This window comes from Rana temporaria, chromosome 5 (genome assembly GCF_905171775.1).
Source record: "Rana temporaria chromosome 5, aRanTem1.1, whole genome shotgun sequence".
In the NCBI taxonomy this organism is placed as follows: Eukaryota; Metazoa; Chordata; class Amphibia; order Anura; family Ranidae; genus Rana; species Rana temporaria.
The window spans coordinates 106295807-106302798 of NC_053493.1; the positions used below are offsets into that span (position 1 = coordinate 106295807).

Here is a 6992-nt window from a genome sequence, read left to right on the forward strand (position 1 = left end):
AGAGTTTGCAGCCACTGGAAGAAGAGGGGTGAAGATTGACGCTTGCTGCCATGGAGGATGACGGCGACATCGCTGGCTTCTACTGCAGGCAAGTGTCACATAATGGGCTACTATGCTTTACCTTTGCAGGGAGACAGGAAGTAGACCCCATCAGAGTTGACTTCCTCTTTAAAAACAGGGTATAGTTTGAACACATTTGCAAAATACATGCATAAGCTACAGAGACCCATCAAGGCACCCCAGTATTATCTGTAGTCCTAACTCAAAATTTTGAGAGCCTCCGCAGTGGAAGCGCACGCATTATAATGGATGGGCAGAGGGAAGGGGAGCCTGGAGGGAACCCACCCCTCTAACAGGCACAGTGGCGCACTGGACATATGCTTGCTTTAAAACAACCTTAAAGGGGTTGTAAAGGTACAATTTTTTATTCCTAAATAGCTTCCTTTACCTTAGTGCAGTCCTCCTTCACTTACCTCATCCTTCCATTTTGCTTTTAAGTGTCCTTATTTCTTCTGAGAAATCCTCACTTCCTGTTCTTCTGTCTGTAACTCCACACAGTAATGCAAGGCTTTCTCCCTGGTGTGGAGTGTCGTGCTCTTCCCCTATCTTGGACTACAGGAGAGTCAGGATGCCCACTAACACACAGCTCCTTTATCTGCAACGTAGAGAGCGTCCTGACTCTCCTGTAGTCCAAGGGAGGGGGCGAGCACGACACTCCACACCAGGGAGAAAGCCTGGCATTACTGTGTGGAGTTACAGAAGAACAGGAAGTGAGGATTTCTCAGAAGAAATAAGGACATTTAAAAGCAAAATGGAAGGATGAGGTAAGCGAAGGAGGACTGCACTAAGGTAAAGGAAGCTATTTAGGAATAAAAAATAAAATAAAAAAATCGTACCTTTATAACCCCCTTTAAAGTGTTACTAAACCCACAACAGTAAAATCAGTCTGTATATGCAGAATAGCTGACTTGTTATACTCATTCTGGAAGAGGTTAATTCTCTGCATTGTGTAAAAAGGCTGTTTATCCTGTACACACAGATGCTTCCCTCCTGCACTGTCTATCTTGGGGAAGGCATCCTGTACATGCTCAGTTGTTTTGCACACGATACATGTTAATACATCTCGCTAGGGCTGCAACTAACGATTATTTTCATAATCGATTAGTTGGCCAATTATTGTTTCGATTAATCGGATAATAGCCTTAAAAAAAATTGCATTTTTATTTTTTTTGGCCCAATTTGTTGTTCAGCAGATTACAGAACACAAATTGCCACAAAAACACATTACATGCTTTTCTGCAGCTTCTCCATTGAAGTATATTGAACCAAAAAAAAACAAAATAGCACCGTTTTGCGTTAAAAACTCCTTGCCCTTTCCAAATACGCAGCAGCTGAAAAAAAATCATGGATGTGAACGTGTCCCATAGGAAAACATGTAAACGAGCTGTAGTGCGTTTCTGCAAAAAAGCACCAAAAAACAGAGGTGTGACCCCCAGGCCTGAGATGTTTAGTAACATAATGGGGTTAAAAAAACTAAAATAATTACAAAAGGAGCGAATAATCACTACTGTAAGGGGTTCATTTTTTTACTGTGGGACAGTGAAAGGAATATTTACAGTAGAAATTTGCTCTTTTTGTACTATAAAGGGCTAATTTTAGTTTTTTTTAACCCAGTTACTGGCCGATTAATCGATTATGAAAATTGTAATCGATTAATTTCATAATCGATTAGTTGTTTCCGCCCTACATCTCGCTATTATACATTATATCATGCTTTGTTGTGTGAACGTTGTTTTTTTAAAGTCAAGTTTTTTTTTATTATTATTATTATTATTTGTGAACTGAGCAGGTCATTGGCACAGCGCCAATCAGCGCTGGCCAGCCCATGGGTGAGGGGTTCACTGATGCATAGAAAATTTCGTCAGAGTAGAGCGAAATCTCCAACATGAACACTCGGAACTGCTGGGACCCTGCAGTTTACCACAGGACATACGGGATATACAGATGAGAAAAAAAAAAGTATAGCGGCAGTATTTTGATATAAAAGATGATTTAGAAGCTGTGTGCACTGTGGGGGGCGGATGAATTGTTTTCATATTGCTGGGTTTAGTAACACTTTAACCTCCCTCCGGAGTTCCGTTTATAAGCAGTACTACAGAAATAAGGAACGTGCGACCAGTGTGCCTGACAGCTCAAATAAGATGTATGCCACATACAGACGATCGGACAACCGTGGATTTTTTTAGACGGATTGTTGTCTCAAACTTCTTTTTTTGCATACACACAGTCACACAAATGTTGTTGGAAATTTCGAACGTCAAGAACGTGGTGACGTAAAACACGTACGACGAGCCGAGCAAAATGAAGTTCAATGATTCCGAGCATGTGTAGGATTTTTGCGCACCAGAATTGGTTACAGATGATCGGAATTTTCCGACAAGAACTTTTGTTGTCGAAAAATTGAGAACCAGCTCTCAAACATTTGTTGTCGGAAATTCCGACAGCAAATGTCCGATGGAGCGTACACACGGTCGAAAAAAGCTCACATCGAACATTTGCTGACGGAAATTCCGACCGTGTGTACGCCGCATAAGACTGAGTTCACACTAGTGCAAATTGGATGTGGGTTTCTCCAACATCAAATTCGCATGACAGGAGAGTGTGCCCGGCTCTCACATCTCCATGGCGTCCGTGAAGCGGATTGGACAAGGGTCCTGTGCGTCTTTTGCTCTGTTTCAGGCCGGATTTGTCCCGCAAAATGAACCGGGACTCACTGGACCCCGTGTTGTGAGCCGCGTCCAAACCCAAAGCTATGTTCACTCTGTTTCCAGGTTTATTTCCAGTAAGTATGAGGTACAATTTTCCATTTTATTTTCCGTTTAGGATAAGAGTGGAGAGGGATTAGAACATCAATCATTGCTGCCTGTATCCCCATTCTCTCTTCGTTTGTCTTGATGGCCGATCACCAAAGTGAAAGAAAATCCCAAATTTTAAATGGTCGCCAAAACAATAACAGAAGGTAATCTTCCCATGGGGACACTAGTTATGGTGACAACCAGAGAATCCTTCACTTTCTTCCTACATGTGTAGTTTTGACAATGGGATAGGAAGTGAAGGGAAATCTCCCCTGTATAACACAGATGACAAACACCAGTCAGGGGTTATAGTCCTCCCTTACTCTAGCCTTCAACTGTACTTGGAAACTCACTTCAATCACATGAATTACAAATTTGTTTATATGACCTGCTTTTGTTTGGATAACAGATTTTTTTTTTTTTTTTTAATTCTCCTTTAACCACTTCCTGTCTGTTTATAAGGGGCCAGTGGTTATACCAAGATCACTGCTACAGCACTGGGAGCCGCCCCCCCCACTCCCAATGCCCCAGCAAAGCCAGCGAGACCCAGAAGTGAAGAGAGAAAAGAGCTGCAGACTTGCATTGCACTGGATAGAATGAGAGCTCAGATAAGTAAAAGGGGAATGACGACACCTAAACATTGTATACCTTAATGCAAGGAAGGTATTAAAGTGGATGTAAACCCAATTCATGAAATCTGAGATGGGCACATATATCTGCAGTGTTTTGTTATCTTTCTCCACAGCACTATGTCCCGTGGCTGTCTCTAGCTCCGTAGCCGTTATCAGCCTGATAACTTCTCACACTTTCTCAGAGATGGGAGACAGAAGTGTGTGTGGCGGAGAGGTTGCTATAAATAGATTAGCAGCCAATCTCCCGTCTAATAGAGCTGTGAAAGCATTTTCATTCTTCTACCAATGAGGAGGGGGTGCCTTGCCTCCAATCAGCTGCTCCCAGTGTAATCCAAGATTTCTCTAACAGTGCAGAATGAGAAAGTGAAAATTATTATCTGATGTAAGAATTCTAAAGACTATATCAAGCTGAAGACAGAAGATATACATGTAAAGCTTATGTAGGGAGATTTGTTTCATCTCTGTATCATCTGAGGCTGTTCACTTCACTGGGTATATTTGGGGGTTTACATTCAATTTAAGGTAAAAAATGTTCAGGCTTTAGAACCACTTTAACCACTTCCTTACTGGGCACTTAAACCCCCTTCCTGCCCAGAGGACTTTTTGCGATTCGGCACTGCGTCACTTTAACTGACAATTGCGCGGTCGTGCGACGTGGCTCCCAAACAAAATTGACGTCCTTTTTTCCCCACAAATATAGCTTTCTTTTGGTGGTATTTGATCACCTCTGCGGTGTTTTGTTTTTGCGCTATAAAAAAATAGAGCGACAATTTAAAAAAAAAAAAAAAAAAAAAACATTTTTTTACCTGTTGCTATAATAAATAGCTCAATTTAAAAAAAAAAAATATCCTCAGTCTAGGCTGATACGTATTCTACATATTTTTAGTAAAAAAAAGTTATAGCGCCTACAAAATAAGGGACAGAATTATTATTTTTTATTATTTTTTTTTTTTTTACTATTAATGGCGGCGATCTGCAATTTTTATTGCGACTGCAACATTATGGCAGACACTTGACACATTTTTGGCACCATTCACATTTATACTGCGATCAGTGCTATGAATATGCACTAATTACTGTATAAATGTGACTGGCAGGGAAGGGGTTAACACTAGGGGGTGAGGAAGGGGTTAAATGTATTCCCTATAAAGTGTTCTAACTGTGGGGGAAGGGGGGGTGACCGATCTGTGTCTCTATGTACAAGAGACACAGATTGGTCTCCTCTCTCCCTGACAGCACCGCTGTCTGTGAGAGCCGGCAATGAGAAATGATCTCATATGAGATCATCTCTCATTGGCCGCACAGACCGCCTAGCAAACGGCCACTCCGATTGGCCATTCACGGCGATCTGTGATTGGCTGTGTCCAAGGGACACAGCCAGCACAGCAGAACGCTGAAAGGGGTGGCCGTAAAAACACGGCGCCCCAGAGAAGTAGAACCACCCTGCAGCTGTATATAGTCGTGCGGCTGTCGGGAAGTGGTTAAATAAAAGTGATCCATACAACTATACAGCCACTGGATCACTTTTACAGGCAGCAGAAGGGAGGTTCTCTCTCCCTTACCATCTGGGAGCCCGGTAAAGATGCAACCAGCACCATTGGTTTCCCCAGACACCGTGAGAGGAGCGGACATTGTCCCTCCCACTGTGTGATGTCATAAACTGGAAGCAGTGAGGATTTTGTCACTTCAAGTCTGATGTAAATAAGCCGTTAAATGCTTGGAGGCCAGAGGAGAGGTATGGGGTTCCATAGACCTCAGATCTCTCCATAAAGATGACCTGTCATGGCTATGCTATCACAATGGACGTTGTAAGAGCAATAGTTGAGATAACAAAATAAAAAATGTAAAAAGCACATTTAAAGCGGTGTTCCGCCAAAATACTGCAGGTGATGACTTTTAAAATGTAGACACTTACCTGTCCAGGGAGCCCGCGATGTCGGCACTGGAAGCTGATCTGTCCCTCGGCTCTCGGGTGCTGCTGCCATCTTTGGTAAGGGAATCAGGAAGTTCCCTAATGCGCATGTGTCACGGTGCGCGATCTGAAGGGTCCCTGCTGTCTTCTGAGACCTGTGCGTCTCCCAAAAGAGTGCTGGGGGGGACGGAGGAGGAGCCAGACATGGCGTAGATATCTGCGGATACTGTGGCCAGCTATGCCCGGAAGTGGGAGCAAATACCTGTATTATACAGGCATCTGTCGTCCGAATTTCAGATGGTGCGTACGAGGCATAAGACACTGCTCACGCCAAGGTGTTCCGGATCACGGACTGATTCGTTGCAAGACACGCAACGCACTCGTGATCCCGTTACTTTTTTTTTTTAAATCACGCACACAAAGTCACAGGACACCCGTCGCCCAACAGATGTTTCGGAGCTTCGTTTAGCCGACAGGCGCGCACAATTTTTCAAGAGAAAAATAAAAATCACACTTTGATTGCGGGTGCCATTGAAAGTTAAGGGATAGCGAGCGCATCCCACATTTTGCGACAATACATCCCGCAATCCCTGGAGGTGGTGTGTGCGCGTGGGGGGGGGGGGGGGTACGGCATCTAATTTTATAGCCTAAAAAAATGCTAAATTCTACATGCATGAGAGAAATGTCAGAGTTGGCCTGGACCGGAACTAGTTAATAAGTGAGCTCCAATTTCAAAGCTTGCAGCTCCGTACATCTGTAGAACTACAAGTCCCAGGATGTAAGGATGCTGAAACAGGTGGTGACAAGACCGATCCATAGGAAGTGGACGGCCAGCAGCCATCATACTTAATCCCCCATGTAATACATGAACCCCGACTGACAAGGCAACCCCCCGAACTGTCCCAGGTCTCCGGAGCTGTGCTGGAAGCAGAAGCCCGGTGTGAAGTCACTCATAGCATTCTAAGTAAACAGTACAGCCGGAGCGTTGCTGTATACACGTTCCTATCAGTATCGGGCCTGTGCGCAGTGCGGCCTCCGGCCTCTCCTACAACATGTCACCGGTGTACACAGCACGGCTCCCCCTCACTCCACTTACCTCCGCCTCACCCGCTCCCCGTAAATCCACAATCCCGGCTACCTCGTACAGTCAACACCGCAGCCAGTACAATTGGGCGTCAGTTTGAACGTGTGGCGCCGTATGCCGCGATTGGCTAGGTGAGCGATGCCATGTGACCGGAATTTCCGACTACATTGAGGCGGATGTTATTGTGAGGATGGGGATGACGCGGCCATCTTTGTTTTGGGAATAGTGAGGGCGCAAGACTATATGTTTTAGGTCGCCTTTTTAATCTTATCGGTGCTGGAACAATTATTGCAGCTTTCACAAAAATTTTCTTTTTTTTTGTCTTTAAGGTTACTTAGAAATCTTCAATATATATATGTTTTGCATTTGTTTAGGATGCACACTGTGTGCACAATTGTTGTTGGTTAAACCTATATCATACTTCCCAACTTTTTGAGATGGGAATGAGGGTTACCTATTAGCAAAAGTATGTAGGTATAAGACACATACCATGCCACGCCCCCTTAAAG

The 6992-nt window shown here is 43.9% G+C and overlaps 1 protein-coding gene across 2 annotated transcripts in view; it reads right to left on the reverse strand.

Moving 5' to 3' along the window:
• Positions 1-6651, reverse strand: part of SGO1 (shugoshin 1) — a 28611-nt gene extending 21960 nt beyond the window's left edge. For both annotated transcript variants that reach the window (XM_040352984.1, XM_040352983.1), the window contains exon 1: positions 6496-6651. The gene's annotated coding sequence lies outside the window, so the exon portion shown is untranslated. The remainder of the gene's footprint in view (positions 1-6495) is intronic.
• Positions 6652-6992: the final 341 nt, after the last annotated feature.